This window comes from Aythya marila (assembly GCF_965140915.1).
Source record: "Aythya marila genome assembly, contig: HAP1_HAP1_SCAFFOLD_698, whole genome shotgun sequence".
Lineage (NCBI taxonomy): Eukaryota > Metazoa > Chordata > Aves > Anseriformes > Anatidae > Aythya > Aythya marila.
Window position 1 is genome coordinate 10,001 of NW_028137493.1, and position 19,246 is coordinate 29,246.

The 19,246-nt window shown below is 48.9% G+C and overlaps 2 long non-coding RNA genes across 2 annotated transcripts; both read right to left on the reverse strand.

Moving 5' to 3' along the window:
- Positions 1 to 14,409: 14,409 nt before the first annotated feature.
- LOC309890770 lies at positions 14,410 to 15,397 on the reverse strand. The gene is made up of 3 exons (XR_014319444.1): positions 15,325 to 15,397; positions 14,611 to 14,740; positions 14,410 to 14,427 (listed from the first exon to the last, which is right to left on the reverse strand). It is a non-coding gene; the product is annotated as an uncharacterized lncRNA (long non-coding RNA).
- Positions 15,398 to 16,430: 1,033 nt separating this feature from the next.
- On the reverse strand, positions 16,431 to 19,218 carry LOC309890772. The gene is made up of 3 exons (XR_014319446.1): positions 19,184 to 19,218; positions 16,664 to 16,717; positions 16,431 to 16,562 (listed from the first exon to the last, which is right to left on the reverse strand). It is a non-coding gene; the product is annotated as an uncharacterized lncRNA (long non-coding RNA).
- Between the last annotated feature and the right edge of the window lie 28 nt (positions 19,219 to 19,246).

Genomic DNA, 19,246 nt, shown 5'->3' on the forward strand with positions numbered 1-19,246 from the left:
ATTATCACTTGCAAAAACAGAGAACCAGCAATCACTAGCATGCCAGAGTGTTGTCGACGGAAGGAAGACAGGGACACTCAATATGAGTGATATGATCAGCAAGCTTCGATTTATTGGATAGCTCAGACACCTTTTATTCCTTAACATATAATTAGCTCATACATATTACAAAAGTTAAGCTCATGATTGGTCCCCCTACGTCCTTATCTTATCAGCTTCTTCCTCATCCTTTCGACCGAAATAACACAGTCGGTACTTTCCCAAACCGCCAACGGATATTGTGTCCTTGTGTCTGATTGGCTCAGACAAGTTGTGTGCGATGTTTGTCCAACTCGTAAAGATTCAGCTGTTTTATGTCTACGTGACCTATCTCAGTTAACCATCCCTCTACAATTCCCCCGTTTTTATTTTGGACTACTAATACCTTTTCTGTGACTTGTTCAAGCTTCTTAGTTAAGCAACCAAAAATTATTCGCGCAGCTATTTTTATCAATATAACTATAAGCAGAAAGCGAAATCCCTCTTTGATTAGACTCACTAACCAGTTAGACAGACCCCCAAAGATGGACTGCAACCAATTGTCAAGCCAACTAGGTTGTACTGTAATTTTCTTTGTGTGCTCCATCAACCATTTCAACTGGTCATGAATCGATTGACCATGATCTGAAAGATTGAAACAACACATTCCTTCAAAATCTTCACATCCATGTCCTTGCGCTAAAAGCAAAAAATCAATTGCAGCCCTATTTTGTAACACAACATGCCTAAGACTGTCCATATCTTGTGCCATTTCAGTAATAATTTCAGTTGTTACATTTGATTGCTTAACAGCCCAACAAGCAAGCTTATTAATGCTAGCCAAAGCATGTGCAGTTCCCACTGCTGGAACTAATGAAGCAAATATTCTCTCAGCAGCGCCCCATAATTCTACACCATCGTCACAGTCAGAACCTAAAGTCTTAAGAGCTCGTTTGGATCTCTGCGACAAGCTCTGGTTCCGGAGACTGTGTAAGTCCGGGGCGAACAATGTGAGTCGCCCTAGATAACATGGACCCCCAAACGCATTGGCAGGTATTCCTTGCCATGCACGATCCCCGCAAATCAAAAACATGCCAGGTGGCAGAGCCTTTGCAGTGTCATTATTCCACATCAGATTGTTATTAGATTTTGCTTCAGCTCCCAAAGCCCCCAGTCCTTGACTCCATACTTGTGAAATATGATTTTGCTCGACCGATCGCAACTAGTCCTGCTAGTTGCTTACAATCGACTCCCCGTTTTTCTAAAAAGCACTGTAATGAATCTAGGGCTACTTCGTCCTTCATTTTCCTATGATTTTTTTTCCGGCACTAATTTCCTATGATTTCAGCCTGCACTATGGCAACCTGCACTATGGCAATAAGCACGCTCTCAGTAACACAGTACATAGCACACTCGCACACACACAGCACAATTGCACACCCAGAGGCCTCTGGCACCTCTCAATCTCAATCATACCACAACCTCAATCATACCACAAGAATATAATTTAGAATGATAAGCAAACAATACGTGCGGCCAATATAATTTAGAATCATAACCAAACAAACAAGTATTGTCTCTCATTGTGTTCCTTGTGAAGTGACTTGCAACACTTGGTTTTAAAACCTTACCCTTACACAAATACTTTCAACACAAAATACCTGGACATTTAAGAATAACACATACAATTATTAACACTCCAGTTAGTATCCCTCCAGCAGCTGAAAACATACTGTTTGTCTGCAGCTTCAGGAGATCTTTGCTCCTGTGGTGAGCAGCTGAGAGTGGAGTCCCCTCCGAGCAAAAACGCTCAGGGTGCACCTAGGGGCGTCCACGCCGCAGCCGATCCCCGCAGCCGAGCAGTGTCTCCTCAAGTCTGCCGGTGGTCATTTGGCAGTGTAATCTGCATCTCTGCACTCCTGCCCCGCAATAGAGCTAAGTCGTCATTACTAATCCATAGAATGTGGCAACCCCACGGAATCTTATCCAGAAACATAGTTATAACACCGATCTGGGGACGAATAGTCTTTTTTGCATTGCAAGATAAACCTCTTATAAAATGAATGCCAGAGAGAAGCAGCACAGCCGCCGCTGCTTCCATGGTTACGTCAGACAGTCTGCAGGGTCCTGATGTCCACCCCTCTGCTCTGTGCCAACTCGCCACACAGTGAGGGTCGGCTGCCGTTGTCCACTGATGCCTCTGGTCTACTGTAGCAACCCGATCTCGGATGTCCCACATCGCACCGCGATTACTTCAATTTCCCGTGTCCCTCCGCAATTCCTTTTTCCGCGTCCCTCCGCAATTCCTTTTTACAGTCTATACCCTGCGTGCTCCGCTTTTCTAAAAAGCACTTGAGCAGATCATACGTCGCTTGTCTCTCCATACCTTTGTTTACGTCAGCACTGTTGCAGCCTTTGCAAGACCTCGGCGACGCGTGGCCGGCGGGACCCTCTATAGGTGCTCCCGGGTGCGAGGATTTAGCATTTTCGTCCCTTCCACCTCCTGAGCTGCATTGCAGGACCTGTTTCCTTCCCTTATTCCGTCGATCCGTGGCTCGCAGGTTCACCGCCAGCGGGGTCCGTGTTCGGGCGCCATTTGTTGTCAACGGAAGGAAGACAGGGATACTCAATATGAGTGATCAGCAAGCTTCAATTTATTGGATAACTCAGACGCCTTTTATTCCTTCACATATAATTAGCTCATACATATTACAAAAGTTAAGCTCATGATTGGTCCCCCTACGTCCTTATCTTATCAGCTTCTTCCTCATCCTTTCGACCGAAATAACAGTTGGTACTTTCCCAAACTGCAAACGAATATTGTGTCCTTGTGTCTGATTGGCTCAGACAAGTTGTGTGCAATGTTTGTCCAAATCGTGAAGATTCAGCTGTTTTATGTCTACGTGACCTATCTCAGTTAACCATCCCTCTACACCAGAGCTAATACCCACCTCCTGCACAACACTCGCTACTGCTAATGCAATATACAGTTGTGCAATACCTCTCTGTTCCCAACTCCTTTATCTCACCTGCTCAGTAGCTCCACCTGAGAAATGGGCCCGGGCGGCGCCGCGCCGAAATGGGCCCGGGCGGCGCCGCGCCGAAATGGGCCCGGGCGGCGCCGCGCCGAAATGGGCCCGGGCGGCGCCGCGCCGAAATGGGCCCGGGCGGCGCCGCGCCGAAATGGGCCCGGGCGGCGCCGCGCCGAAATGGGCCCGGGCGGCGCCGCGCCGAAATGGGCCCGGGCGGCGCCGCGCCGAAATGGGCCCGGGCGGCGCCGCGCCGAAATGGGCCCGGGCGGCGCCGCGCCGAAATGGGCCCGGGCGGCGCCGCGCCGAAATGGGCCCGGGCGGCGCCGCGCCGAAATGGGCCCGGGCGGCGCCGCGCCGAAATGGGCCCGGGCGGCGCCGCGCCGAAATGGGCCCGGGCGGCGCCGCGCCGAAATGGGCCCGGGCGGCGCCGCGCCGAAATGGGCCCGGGCGGCGCCGCGCCGAAATGGGCCCCAACAGACTTATTCTTTAGACATGAAGCAGGTGACCCTGCTCACTCTCTAGGCACTACTGCACTTATGCGGTCAAGAAACATTACCCCACGGTTTCCCAAAAACAACGTACCTGGCAACCCCTCATAAACATACCTCAAATATGTGAATTCCATGCACATAAAGCCTAGAAGGCTTTATGGTCTAAAGACTCAACAGACAGCAAACACACAGGCAAAAGCTCCAGAAATATAACAAACTGTGCCTAAACCTGAAACAGAATACCCCTTACATGCCCAATGCTGCCATTTTCAGATACATGCTCACACAGGGAGCCTCCATGATACATTTCTCCTAAACCCTGCTCCATCACTTTGCCACCAAGGTTGTGACTTTCATAAGATTTGACATAAAGGCAAAGTCTCAAAAAAAGCCCCGTAATTCTGCAAAAATCATAAGGGACCCAGAACCACAAAGCAAACACACAAAATAACATCACCATACTATCCGTAACACTGATATAACAATTACTCACCTGAGGAAGAGCTGCATGCAATACAGGCACCTACTACTAGATTGCTTTACTATGACAGATCCTACCAGTTGCCACCTCGAAAAGATAAGCATACCGGTTTCTACTTGAAAATGCATCAGTCCATAGACTCTGACCCACCTAAAGAACCCTGCAACTGACTGAAGGAAAAACAAAGCACTTACCCCAAAGAGCAGCCCAGGCAGAAGCAGCTCTCTGATGGTATACCTGCAACTCAGTTACTATTAGGTCCAACCTGGAACCTGAAGCCAATGACCTGGGAAAGTGCAGGGGGAAAGCACAAAAAAAGCAGAAAGAGGAGGAGCAGCAGCTGTGGTTTTATTAACTTACTTATAAAGCTTAGCTCAACAGCATGCAGAGTGCAGACATGAGAACTGGGGTGTTTCTAGAAGCAACAATCCTCATGCTTTCGCTGCAGCTTTGAATGTTGGAAGGACATTACCACCAAGCAAGTAACTGAAGCTTTTCCTGCTGGAATTAACTCAAACTTTTATTTATGTAGAAAGAAAAACCTAGGAGTAGAATAGATTACACGCCAAAAAAAAAGTCAATTCCATTCCACTCACAGGAAAAATCACTTACATCAGCAGGCTATCTGAGAACTAAAAGGCTATGCTGATGGGTCAAAACACACTACAGGACACTGGGGCCAGGCCCTCCACTGCACCCACTTAAAACCCATCCCTACACTCACCAAGGTGCAACCCCAACCCAAACACAGACGCAGCATTTCAGCCTCAACACAGTTTTCGGAACTGATAGAAAGGACGCCTCATCCTCAGGGAGGCATGCTCAAGCTACACAGGACAGGGCTTCGGGCAACTCTTTGCCTACCAAAGACGACCGCCATCAGCACCTGCTTTGTTCAGATTCTAAAGACTAACATCACAGCCCACGTTGACTGGGACACCTGATAAACAGAAGAGAAAGCAGCCATACCCTTTTCAAGCCATCCCTGCAAGTGTCGCTCCTCGATGATCTGCAACCTCTTCTCAAATCCTCAACCACTTCTGTGGAGAGCCTGCCATGGCACCTGCAAAGTAAGACCCTTCGCAGTCACCTCGTGCTACTTGGCAGTTCTGCTCCAATCCAGCTCACAAACAGCCCGCCCTTCTCATGCTGCTCTTCAGAGTGCAGCTTGGCCCCACTCAGCCTGTGCGACACACCTGTGAAACAAAAAGAAAAGCATAGGCTGAAGCAGCATCCAAAGACACAGCACAGCTGGGACAGTTACTCTCATCTGCTCCCTTACCGCTTCCCCCTCACCTGCCCTCAACAAAGATGCTTCCATCTGCTCTCTTAAGCCAGCTACAACACACCTCTGAAATATAAACAGGATTTTTACTGTACTTTGTGCAGTTAAGTAACTGCAGTGACAACTGCACCACTAAAGTAACTGCTAGATCTGCTCATCGCTCACCTTTCTAAAAGAAGCTGTGGTCAAGTCCCGTGTTGTACACTGTGTTTCAGCTTTAAGAACTGAAAACAGTCACAAGATAATCATTCAGCTGCCAGCATTAGCACCCAACCCTCAACAACACAAAGGGACCCCGTTTACAAGATTATCATTTCAAAACAGCAGCCCCCATACCTCAGCACACCTCAGAAGTAGATCAAGCCAGTCACCGAGCTGCCTACAGAGCGCTGAACAGTTCCAGAAGGAGCTCTTTCCTGTGACAGGTTCATCCAAAGGTTTACACTCTACTGGGGACAGGAGAGACATAAAAATAAAACTTTCAAAACCCCATATCTGTAAGCTTTCAAGATTCGACAGACCTCCTCAAGCACACTGTTCAAGCACTATGCAAACAGCTGCTCACAAGCAGATATACTCTCCCCCCCCAACATGTGACAAACAACACTGAGATGACTGTGCCTGCTGCCCTTCAGTACGTGCCCAGAGGCAGACCAGATGTCTTCGCCAAAACACTCCAGACAATGTATTAGTACACCCATGCACTGCCACGTTAGCTGTCATCACTAACTGCCAGGCAGGACAGCTCCAGACCAAACACATACACACACAGGAACGCCACAAACACTACAAACAAAGCACACAACACAAGGCGCAAGAAAAAGTGAGCCCCAGAGGGAAGCCCTATGGCAACAGCAAGTCACAACAGGTGCTTTGCACCAGACCCAAGGAGAGGCTCAAATGTCACGACACGCGACTGGAAGCAACTGCCAGAACTGGGATGATGGAGGCCTAAAAAGCCTGCCTTCAAGACATCAGACCAGAAGGATGGGGACTGAAAACCCCATAAGATGACGCTTAGGAATTCAATTCCCAAGCAAGAGCTCCTGATGCGGCCCAGATGACTTCTGCAAGAGTGAGGATGGAAACAGATGCGATCTCAAACCGAATATGATGCACAAGACCTGAAACAGATCTGCTCTTTAAGCAGTGACTGCAAGACAAGAAGTGCTCGGATCAGAGCCACGATGACAAAACAAGCACTGAGGCCCTTCAGCACCGCTACCAAGTCGCCTGTCTGGTCAGTCCAGTGTAAAAAGCTAGGAGGATATCAAGACCTAAGAAGCACAGAACAGACATTGCAGAAGCAGCACTACAGGACAGACGAACAGAAGGAAACTGTCCTGCCTGGCTCACCCACTCACACTACAAAATAATCCCGCTGCTTCTATTAGCCCGGTGACCCAGCCACAAGCAGCCTGAACGTGACCCAGCCTGAACCACCCTCACCGTGGAACCAAGTCTATTCAGCCAGCAGGCACCATGCTCCTCTGGCTCCCAGCTCCCATTAGCCACCCCAGATATGCAAATACCAGGTGCCCCCCAACTTAGCTCTCAGGTTGTTGCATGGTATAGTCCCTCCGCCTCAAGAAATGCACAGGCACTGGTCGTCATCTTAGTCAATTGCCAGGCTCATCATCAGCTGCAAAAACAGAGTAACAGCATTCACTAGCACGCTGGCCCCATTGCTCACCTTCTCCACAATGCTGACTACTGCTGATGCAACATACGGTTCTGCTCACCTGTTCCTCTCCAAATCCAAGCTCCAACAGTGCAACCAGTATCATCCACACCACCTGGGAAAACGGGATTAAATGATCGTTGCGTTCACAACACATCACCCAATTGTGGTTTTTTTTTGTTATTGTTGTTTTTTTGTGTGTGTGTTTCCTTTATTTATTTATTTTTTAGTCTGCTTTAGCTCAACAGCATGCAGAGTGCAGACAAGAAAACCGGGGTGTTTCTAGAAACAACAATCCCCATGCTTTTGCTGCAGCTTTGAATATTAAAAGGACAATACGACCCAGCAAGTAACTGGAACTTTCTTACCTGGAATTAGCTCAAACTTTTCTTCACATTGAAAGAAAAATCTAGGAGCAGAACAGATTATACACCAACAAAATTGATTCCATTTCATCCCCAGAAAAAAATCACATACTCTCATCCTCTCCTGTACCTCAGCCGCTTGCCTATCCCACGTGGCACACGCTTCCATCTGTTCTCTTTACCCACTTATAGCACCTCTAAAAGGCAAACTGGAATTTTACTCTATTGGATGTAGGAAAATAACTGCAGTGAGAACTGCGCCCCAAAAACAACAGTTACCTCTGCTCATCGCACACCAGAGTCACTGCAGAGGCAGCTCGGGTCAAGACGTCCTGCACTGCGCACTGCGTTTCACCCTGAACAAAGGAAAAACACAGGCAGAAGATAAACATTCAGCTGACAGCAGTAGCACCCATCCCTCAACAACAAAAGGGACCCCATCTTTAGTTTTATCCTTTCAAAACAACAGGCCACTTGCCTCGGTACCTGCAAATTAGGTCCAAGCTTGCAAGGAGCGGCCAGCATCACCCACGCCACCTGGGAACACAAAAGGACAAAATGACCACTGTGCTTGCAAGCAACCACCTGCCACACTGCTCCTCTATCCCACACAGCCTCACCTCGGACCCTCACAGGGAAACACCTGAATGTCTTCCCTTCGCTTCGGATAAGGGATGACCAGGCTGACAACACTCACCTTCCCTCAGTGCTTCGTGACATGAGGATTTCCCTTCCCTGTCCACGACTGCACAAAGCACCTGTGGAGACGAGAGAAAAGCACACTCTGAGGCACCTCACAACCACAGCGTACCTGCTGCAATACCTCTCTCTTCCCAGTTCCTTTACTTCAGTTGCTCAACAGCTCTAACTCAGATTCTTCGCTCACAGCGCCACAGCAGATTCTGCCCGGGCCACACAACATACGCTACACAAGCTACATTGCTTAGGACACACAAGCTGGAACGTTCCCGCCCAACAATCAGTCACATCGCACAGGATGGGTGCCGCATACTCCTAGAAACCAAAACTACCAGTCCTGAGCAGCTCCCAACCTCCACCTGCCTACCACGTTCAGCACACTAACTGTTTACCCCTCAGAAAACCAGAAACTTAGAACATACACACACACAAACAAAAAAAAAAAACACAACTCCACAAACGCCAAAAAGACATGCACACACAGCAACCCCGGCAGGAGTAATCACAGACTTACCCTTTGCAGATGAAAAAGGTGACTCTGATACAACCCTGCTCAGTCTCTTAGTAATGCTGCATCTACGCTGCCAAGCCACATGTAGCATGTAATCAAGCTGGTGTAACTCTCCAGGGGACTAAAACAACAGGTTTTAAACATGTAGAGATTAAAATATATCTCAAAAACAGGAGATTATGCGGCCATCCTAAAAAAAAGTGAGCCAGCAGCCTCTACTAAATATCCCTCTATTTCAAGCACTTAGAGATCTAGAATTCCAACCACTTAGAAATCCAGAAATCCATAGACTCCAGCCTGCCTAGAGAACCCTGCAACTGACTGAAGGAAACACAAAGCGCTGCCCCCAAAGAGCAGCCCAGGCAGAAGGAGCTCTCTGATGCCATGCCTGGGGCTCATATACCTTTTGGCCCCGCCCAGCACCCAAACCCAATCACCTGGGAAAGGGGAGGGGCAAAGCACAAGAAAGTAGAAATAGAGCAAAAGAAGTAGCTGTTTTTCTTTTTGTTTCTTTTTTAAAATAAACTTTATCTCAAAAGCATGCAGAGAGCAGACCAAATATTTGCAGTGATTCTAGAAGCAAAAACCGCTTTTGGCTTATTCTGCAGGTTTTAATATTGAATTGACAATATCACCACGCTAATAACTGAAACTTTTTGAACTGCAATTAGTTTACACAGGCTCATCCCCATCTGTAAACACAGAGAACCAGCATTCACTACCATGCAAGCCCTAATAACCATGTCCTGCAAAACGCACACTACAACTAATGCAACATACCATTGTGCAATACTTCTCTGTTCCCGGTTCCTTTACCTCACCTGCTCAGTAGCACCACCTGAGTAATGGGCCCGGGCGGCGCCGCGCCGAAATGGGCCCGGGCGGCGCCGCGCCGAAATGGGCCCGGGCGGCGCCGCGCCGAAATGGGCCCGGGCGGCGCCGCGCCGAAATGGGCCCGGGCGGCGCCGCGCCGAAATGGGCCCGGGCGGCGCCGCGCCGAAATGGGCCCGGGCGGCGCCGCGCCGAAATGGGCCCGGGCGGCGCCGCGCCGAAATGGGCCCGGGCGGCGCCGCGCCGAAATGGGCCCGGGCGGCGCCGCGCCGAAATGGGCCCGGGCGGCGCCGCGCCGAAATGGGCCCGGGCGGCGCCGCGCCGAAATGGGCCCGGGCGGCGCCGCGCCGAAATGGGCCCGGGCGGCGCCGCGCCGAAATGGGCCCGGGCGGCGCCGCGCCGAAATGGGCCCGGGCGGCGCCGCGCCGAAATGGGCCCGGGCGGCGCCGCGCCGAAATGGGCCCGGGCGGCGCCGCGCCGAAATGGGCCCGGGCGGCGCCGCGCCGAAATGGGCCCGGGCGGCGCCGCGCCGAAATGGGCCCGGGCGGCGCCGCGCCGAAATGGGCCCGGGCGGCGCCGCGCCGAAATGGGCCCGGGCGGCGCCGCGCCGAAATGGGCCCGGGCGGCGCCGCGCCGAAATGGGCCCCAACAGACTTATTCTTCAGTGATGAAGAAGGTGACCCTGCTCAGTCTCTTGGCAGTACTGCACTTACGCGGTCAAGGAACCATGCTTAACTGTTTCCCAAATACAACTACCTAGCAACACCTCATAAACATACTTCTAATATGTCAATTCAAGGACATCAAGACTAGAAGGCTGCAAGGTCTAAAGACTCAACAGACAGCAAACACACAGGCAAAAGCTCCAGAAATATAACAAACTGTCCCTAAACCTGAAACAGAATACCCCTTACATGCCCAATGCTGCCATTTTCAGATACATGCTCACACAGGGAGCCTCCATGATACATTTCTCCTAAACCATGCTCCATCACTTTGCCACCAAGGTTGTGACTTTCATAAGATTTGACATAAAGGCAAAGACTCACAGAAAACCCCGTAATTCTGCAAAAAACATAAGGGACCCAGAACCACAAAGCAAACACACAAAGTAACATCACCATACTATCCGTAACACTGATATAACTACTACTCACCTGAGGAAGAGCTGCATGCAATACAGGCACCTACTACTAGATTGCTTTACAATGACAGATCCTGCCAGTTGCCACCTCAAAAAGATAGGAGTACTGGTTTCTACTTGAAAATGCATCAGTCCATAGACTGACCCACCTAAAGAACCCTCCAAACAACTGAAGGAAAACCAAAGCACTTACCCCAAAGTGCAGCCCAGGCAGAAGGAGCTCTCTCATGGCATACCTGCAACTCAGTTACCATTAGGTCCCACCTGGAACCTGAAGCCAATCACCTGGGAAAGTGCAGGGGGAAAGCACAAAAAAGCTGAAAGAGGAGGAGCAGCAGCTGTGGTTTTATTAACTTCTTTATATGGCTTAGCTCAACAGCATGCAGAGTGCAGACAAGAGAACTGGGGTGTTTCTAGAAACAAAAATCCCCATGCTTTTGCTGCAGCTTTGAATATTGAAAGGAAAATACAAGTAAAGTAACTAATTTTTATTTTTTTTTTCCACCTGGAATTACCTCAATCTTTCATTTACAAAGAAAAATCTAGGAGCAGAACAGATTACATGCCAAAAGAAGAATTCAATTCCATTCCACTCGCAGGAGAAATCACTTACTTCAGTAGGCTATCTGAGAACCAAAAGGTTATGCTGATGTGTTAAAACACACTACAGGACACTGGGGCCAGGCCCTCCGCTGCACCCACTTAAAACCCATCCCTACACTCACCAAGGTGCAACCCCAACCAAAACACAGACACAGCATTTCAGCCTCAACACAGTTTCCAGAACTGCTGGAAAGCAAGCTTCATACTCAGCGAGGCGTGCCCAGGCTACACAGGACAGGGCTTCGGGCAACTCTTTGCCTACCAAAGAAGACTGCCATCAGCACCTGCTTTGTTCAGATTCTAAAGACTAACATCACAGCCCACACTGCCTGGGACACCTGATAAACAGAAGAGAAAGCAGCCATACCGTTTTCAAGCCGTCCCTGCACGTGTCGCTCCTCAATGATCTGCAACCTCTTCTCAAATCCTCAACCGCTTCTGTGGAGAGCCTGCCATGGCACCTGCAAAGCAAGATGGATACCCTTCGCAGTCACCTCGTGCTACTTGGCAGTTCTGCTCCAATCCAGCTCACAACCAGCCCGCCCTTCTCATGCTGCTCTTCAGAGTGCAGCTTGGCCCCACTCAGCCTGTGCGAGACACCTGTGAAACAAAAAGAAAAGCATAGGCTGAAGCAGCATCCAAGGCCACAGCACAGCTAGGACAGTTACTCTCATCTGCTCCCTTACCTCTGCTCCCTCACCTGCCCTCGAGGCAGGTGCTTCCATCTGCTCTTAGGCCAGCTACAACACCCCTGAAATATAAACAGGATTTTTACTGTATTTTGTGCAGTTAACTAACTGCAGTGACAACTGCACCCCTAAAGTACCTGCTACATCTGTTCATCGCTCACCTTGCCGAAAGCAGCTATGCTCAAGTCCCGCATTGTACACTGTGTTGCAGCTTTAACATATGAAAACAGTCACAAGATAATCATTCAGCGGCCAGCATTAGAACCCATCCCTCAACAACACAAGGAACCCCCTTTACAATATTATCATTTCTAAACAGCAGCCCCCTTGCCTCAGCACCTCAGAAGTAGATCAAGCCAGTCACCGAGTTGCCTGCCAAGTGCTGGACAGTTCCAGAAGGAGCTCTTTCCTATGACAGGTTCCTCCTAAGTTTTACACTGCACTGGGGGACAGGAAAGAAATAAAAATAAAAATTTCAAAACCCCATATCTGCAAGCTTTCACTATTCGACAGACCTTTTCAAGCACACAATTCAAGCACTATGCAAGCAGCTGCTCGCAAGCAGCTCAACTCTCCTCCCCCCCCCACATCTGCCAAACACCACAGAGATGACTGTGCCAGCTGCCCTTCAGTACGTGCCCAGAGGCAGACCAGATGTCTTTGCCAAAACACTCCCGACAACGTATTAGTACACCCATGCACTACCACGTTAGCTGTCATCACTAACTGCCAGGCAGGACAGCTCCAGACCAAACACATACACACACAGCCACGCCACAAACACTACAAACAAAACACACAACACAAGGTGCAAGAAAAAGTGACCCCCAGAGGGAAGCCCTACGGCAACAGCAAGTCAGAATAGGTGCTCTGCACCAGACCCCAGGAGAGACTCAAATGTCATGACACACGACTGGAAGCAACTGCCAGAACTGGGATGATGGAGGCCTAAAAAGCCTGCCTTCAGGACAACAGACCAGAAGGATGGGGAGCGAAAACCCCATAAGACAACGCTTAGGAAATCAATTCCCAAGCAAGAGCTCCTGATGCGGCCCAGATGACTTCTGCAAGAGTGAGGATGGAAACAGATGCGATCTCAAACAGAATATGATGCACGAGACCTGAAACAGACCTGCTCTTTAAGCAGCGACTGCAAGACAAGAGCTTGCATCAGCCCTACGATGATGAAACAAGCATTTAGGAACTTTGGTGTGGCTACCATGTTGCCCATCTAATCTGTCCAGTGGAAGAAGGAAATGTGGATATCAAGACCTGAGGAGCATGTAACATATGTTGATCATATCAAGAAACGTTTGATACAAACAAGTATTACACACACAGAAGTGATTCCTTTAAGCTCCCACTGCAAGACGAGAGGTGCTCAGCTCCCAGTTGAACATCAGCAATATTCCAAATTATGTCAAGTGTTCAGTACCCTCAGGATGACTTACCCAGGGCCTGCCGAGCACCAAGAGCAACAGCACAGTACAGCACAGACAACACAGAACACAGATGACAAGCTGGGACTGCCCTGCCTGCCATGTGTTCACACTGTACGTGACAGAACTCCCCACACATAATCTCTCTGCCTGACCTGATCAATCCTGAAAGGCCCCATCCAAAGCAATGACTTAAAAGCACAGACCCTCGCCCTATGGGTGCATTCACAACCCCAACTCAAACATAGCACTTGCCCCTCCCCTCAACTTAGCTTGGGAATGCTGGGAGGCAGGTTCCATCCTCACCAAGGAACACAAAGGCTAGCCAGGACATTGCTTCAGGCACAAGGCTCCTCTTCACCAGCAGAAATAAAGTGCCATCACGCACCAGCACACCAGCCAAATTTCTTCCAGTGAAACACCCTGCTCAGAAACAAAGTAGTAGTCAACTGACCTGCTCCGCTACTGAAATCAGATAGACACCCTCTAGAAAACTCCCCATCTCCCCCTGCCAAACGCTCCCCAACACACAGTGTTTGCCCCTGGACTTAATTCTCAGGGCTCAGAAACCATCCTCAGTGTGGAACACAGAGGCCAGCTAGGATGTTCCCAGTACCTTCTTTGTCCCTGAAAGAGAGGAGTCACCCAGAGGTGCATCAAGAGACTTCTACACCAAAAACAATACCCGTTTTCCAACTTTTCTCCACTCACCTTCCCGATCCAGGCTTAGCACTTCCATTCAGTGTGCCGAACCAAGGTCATGGGGCTTAGACCAGGGAGAAAGAACAGACAAACGTGACAATCCACAAAACAGTCTATACCCACTCCTTTCCTCCCCTGCTGCAACAGCCAAGAAGCCCCAGAGCCACGTGCTCCAACCCAGTACCACCGCTTCGCTCACCTAACATCCCAAGGAGATGCATCATGCTCCCAGCTCCTCTTGTGCTCCGAGCATCTCCAGCATTTCAGGAACGGGAACCGCTGATGTCTGGCATGTGTCAGAAAGATGGCAGGAGACATACTCTGCTGTCGCAAGGCACTTGCAAAGCCGGCCCGACAGCTGAAGCAGACTCACACAGTCCACCGACCAACTCGGGGCCGCCACTGCTGTCCACTCATCCTCATGCTTCGTTCAAGTTTCCGTGCCTATGCCCTGAGCTACAAGAAACAAAGAGAGAAGGTCACAACCACGATGGATACGCAAACAGTGCAGCTCCTTGTGGAGGACTCAAACACAGAGACCACAGCCAGACAAAAGAAAAAAAAAAAAAAACTCAAGTCCACAAATGCCACAAGGCCATGAATGCATAGCAGCCCCAGCAGGGGTAATGACAGACATACCCTTTGCAGATGAAAAAGGTAACCCTTCTCAGTCTCTTGTTAATGCTGCACCTATGTGGTCAAGCCTCTTCTAGCATGTAATCAAGCTGGTTTTAGTCCTCTGGAGAGTTACACAAGTGGGTTGATTCATCTAGAGATTAAAATACAGATTAAACACAGGAGCATAAGCCACCATCCCAAAAACAGCGAGCCAACAGCCTCTACTAAATATCCCTCTGTTGAGTGAATTCCAAGCACTTAGAATTCCAGAAATCCATAGACTCCAGCCTGCCTAAAGAACCCTGCAACTGACTGACGGAAAAACAAAGCACTTACCCCAAAGAGCAGCCCACACAGAATGAACTCTGATGGCATACCTGGACTCATATACCTTTTGGTCCCACCCAGCACCCAAACCAAATCACCTGGGAAAGGGGAGGGGCAAAGCACATGAAAGTAGAAAGAGGAGGAGCAGCAGCTGTGGTTTATTTACTTATTTATAAGGCTTAGCTCAACAGCATGCAGAGGGCAGACAAGAGAACTGGGGTGTTTCTAGAAGCAACAATCCCCATGCTTTCGCTGCAGCTTTGAATGTTAGAAGGACAATATGACCAAGCAAGTAACTGAAACTTTTTCAGCTGGAATTAGCTCAAACTTTTGTTTACGCAGAAAGAAAAATCTAGGAGCAGAACAGATTATACACCAACAAAACCAATTCTGTTCCAAGCCAGTCACCAAGTTGCCTACGGAGTGCTGAACAGTTCCAGAAGGAGTTCGTTCCTGTGACAGGTTCCTCCTAGGTTTTACACTCTACTGGGGACAGGAAAGAAATAAGAATAAACATTTCAAAACCCCATATCTGTAACCTTTCAAGATTCAACAGACCTCCTCAAGAACACCATTCAAGCACTATGCGAACAGCTGCTCACAAGCAGATATACTCTCCCAAATCCACATCTGCCAGCCACCAGAGATGACTGTGCCAGCTGCCCTTCAGTACGTGCCCAGAGGCAGACCAGATGTCTTCGCCAAAACAGTCCAGACAATGTATTAGTACACCCATGCACTGCCACATTAATCACTAACTGCCAGGCAGGACAGCTCCAGACCAAACACATACACACGCCACAAACACACAACACAAGGCGCCAGAAAAAGTGACCCCCAGAGGAAAGCCCTACGGCAACAGCAAGTCAGAATAGGTGCTCTGCACCAGACCCCAGGAGAGACTCAAATGTCATGACACACGACTGGAAGCAACTGCCAGAACTGGGATGATGGAGGCCTAAGAAGCCTGCCTTCAGGACAACAGACCAGAAGGATGGGGAGCGAAAACCCCATAAGACAACGCTTAGGAAATCAATTCCCAAGCAAGAGCTCCTGATGCGGCCCAGATGACTTCTGCAAGAGTGAGGATGGAAACAGATGCGATCTCAAACAGAATATGATGCACGAGACCTGAAACAGACCTGCTCTTTAAGCAGCGACTGCAAGACAAGAAGTGCTCAGATCAGAGCTATAATGACAAAACAAGCATTGAGGCCCTTCAGCACCGCTACCAAGTCGCCTGTCTAGTCAGTCCAGTGCAAAAAGCTAGGAGGATATCAAGACCCGAGAAGCACAGAACAGACATTGCAGAAGCAACATAAGACAGACAAACTGAAGAAAACTGTCCTGCCTGGCGCACGCACTCACACTACAAAATAATCCCGCCTCTTCTATTAGGCTGGTGACCCAGCCACAAGCAGCCTGAACGTGACCCAGCCTGAACCACCCTCACAGTGGCACCAAGTCTATTCAGCCAGCTGGCTCCATGCTGCTCTGACTCCCAGCTCCCATTAGCCACCCCAGATATGCAAATACCAGGTGCCCCCCAACTTAGCTCTCAGGTTGCTGGATGGTAAATTCCCTCCGCCTCAAGAAATGCACAGGCACTGATTGTCATCTTAGGCAACTGCCAGGCTCATCATCAGCTGCAAAAACAGAGTAACAGCATTCACTAACACGCCAGCCATGATGCCCCACCTGCTCCACAATGCTGACTACTACTGATGCAACATACAATTGTGCTCACCTCTTCCTCTCCAAATCCAAGCTCCAACAGTGCAGCCAGTGTCATCCACACCACCTGGGAAAACAAAGGGATTAAATGATTGTCGCATTCACAACAAATCACCCAATGGTGGTTTTTTGTTGTTGTTGTTTGTGTGTGGTTTTGTTTGTTTTTGTTTTTGATATCTGCTTTAGCTCAAAAGCATGCAGAGTGCAAACAAGAGAACTGGGGTGTTTCTAGAAGCAACCATCCCCATGCTTCTGCTGCAGCTTTGAATATTAAAAGGACAATACAGCCCAGTAAATAACTGGAACTTTCTTAACTGGAAATAGCTCAAACTTTTTTTTTTTTTTACGTAGAAAGAAAAATCCAGGTGCAGAACGGATTATACACCAAAACAATCAAACACCTGCCACACTGCTCCTCTATCCCAAACAGCTTCACCTCAGACCCTCACAGGGAAACACCTGAGCGTCTTCCCTTCGCTTCGGATAAGGGATGACCAGGCTGAAAACACAAACCTTCCCTCAGTGCTTCGTGACATGAGGATTTCCCTTCCCTGTCCATGACTGCACAAAGCACTTGCAAAGACAGGAGAAAAGCACACTCTGAGGCACCTCACAGCCACAGCGTACCTGCTTGTGGTGGTTTTACCGTACTGGGCAGCTAAACCCCACAACCGCTCTCTCACTCCCCCTCTTTTAGATGAGGAGGGGGAGAAGTAAAGCAAAGAACAACTCACGGGTTGAGATAAGGATAATTTAATTAAAGGGAAATAATAATAATAATTAAAGATTATTATGAACTAAACAATTTAACTAAAGGAAAATAAAAAGGGAAAGGTGAAAAGGGAGGGGGAAAGGGAAAAAATAAAAAGAAGGGAGGAAAACAAACAAATAAAATAAATGAAGGCTATATGAAAGTGCAGAGGAAAGAAATTACTCTCTACTTCCCACAAATGAGTGATGATTGACCACGTCCTTGAAGCAGGGCCTCAATGCACATAGCCGGGGTTCGAGAGGAGGACCGATGTTTTCCCAACGAGAGCCCACCCCTCCCCTCCTCTTCCTGTCTCCACTTTTATTGCTGAGTATGACATTACATGGTATGGAATATCCCTTTGATTGGTTTAGGTCAGCAGCCCTAGTGATGTTTCTCTCCTCACTTTTTGCCCACCCCCTAGGAGGGTTAGAGAAAGGCCCAATGCTGTGCCACTGCAGCTCAGCAGTAGACACAACACTGGTGTAATACCACTGCTGTTCCAGCTATAAGCGCAGAGTATGGCACTGTAAGGGCTGCTGCCAGGAAAGTTAACATTCCAGCCAGACCCAGTACACTGCTGCAATACCTCTCTCTTCCCAGCTCCTTTACTTCAGTTGCTCAACAGCTCTAACTGAGACTCTTTGCTCACAGCACCACAGCAAACTCTGCCCAGGCCACACAACACACACTACACAAGCTACATTGCTTAACACACACAAGCTAGAATGTTCCCGCCCAACAATCAGTCACATCGCACAGGAAGGCTGCCGCACACTCCGAGAAACCAAACCTACCAGTCCTGAGCAGCTCCCCACCTCCTCCTGCCAACCACGCTCAGCACACACACTATTTGCCCCTCAGAAAAACAAGAAGTTAGAACATACACACACAGAAAAAACAACTGAGTTCCACAAATGCCAAAAAGACACGCACACAGAGCAGCCCCGGCAGGGGTAATCACAGACTTACCCTGTGCAGAGGAAAGAGCAGACTGATACAACCCTGCTCAGTCTCTTGGTAATGCTGCATCTACGCTGCCAAGCCATATGTAGCATGTAATCAAGCTGGCGTAACTCTCCAGGGAACTAAAACAAGTGGTTTTATACATCTAGAGATTAAATAGTATCTCAAAAACATGAGCATATGCCACCATCCCAAAAAAAAGTGAGCCAGCAGCCTCTACTAAATATCTCTCTATTTCAAGCACTTAGAGATCTAGAATTCCAACCACTTAGAAATCCAGAAATCCATAGACACCAGCCTGCCTAAAGAACCCTGCAACTGACTGAAGGAAAAACAAAGCACTGACCCCAAAGAGCAGCCCAGGCAGAAGGAGCACTCTGATGCCACGCCTAGGGCTCATATACCTTTTGGCCCCGCCCAGCACCCAAACCAAATCACCTGGGAAAGGGGAGGGGCAAAGCACAACAAAGTAGGAAGAGAGCAAGAAAAGCAGCTGGTTTTTTTTTCTTTCTTTTTTAAAATCAACTTTATCTCAAAAGCAAAGAGCAGACAAGATATCTCTGGTGAATCTAGAAGCAAAAATCCCCTTTGCTTTTTCTGCAGGTTTTAATAATGGATTTACAATATCATCAAGCTAATAACTGAAACTTATTGAACTGGAATTAGTTTACACAGGCTCATCCCCATCTGTAAACTGAGAGAACCAGCATTCACTACCATGCCAGCCCTAATACCCACCTACTCCACAACGCTGACTACTACTGATGCAACATATAGTTATGCAATACCTTTCTGTTCCCAGCTCCTTTATCTCACCTGCTCAGTAGCTCCAACTGAGAAAATGGGCCCGGGCGGCGCCGCGCCGAAATGGGCCCGGGC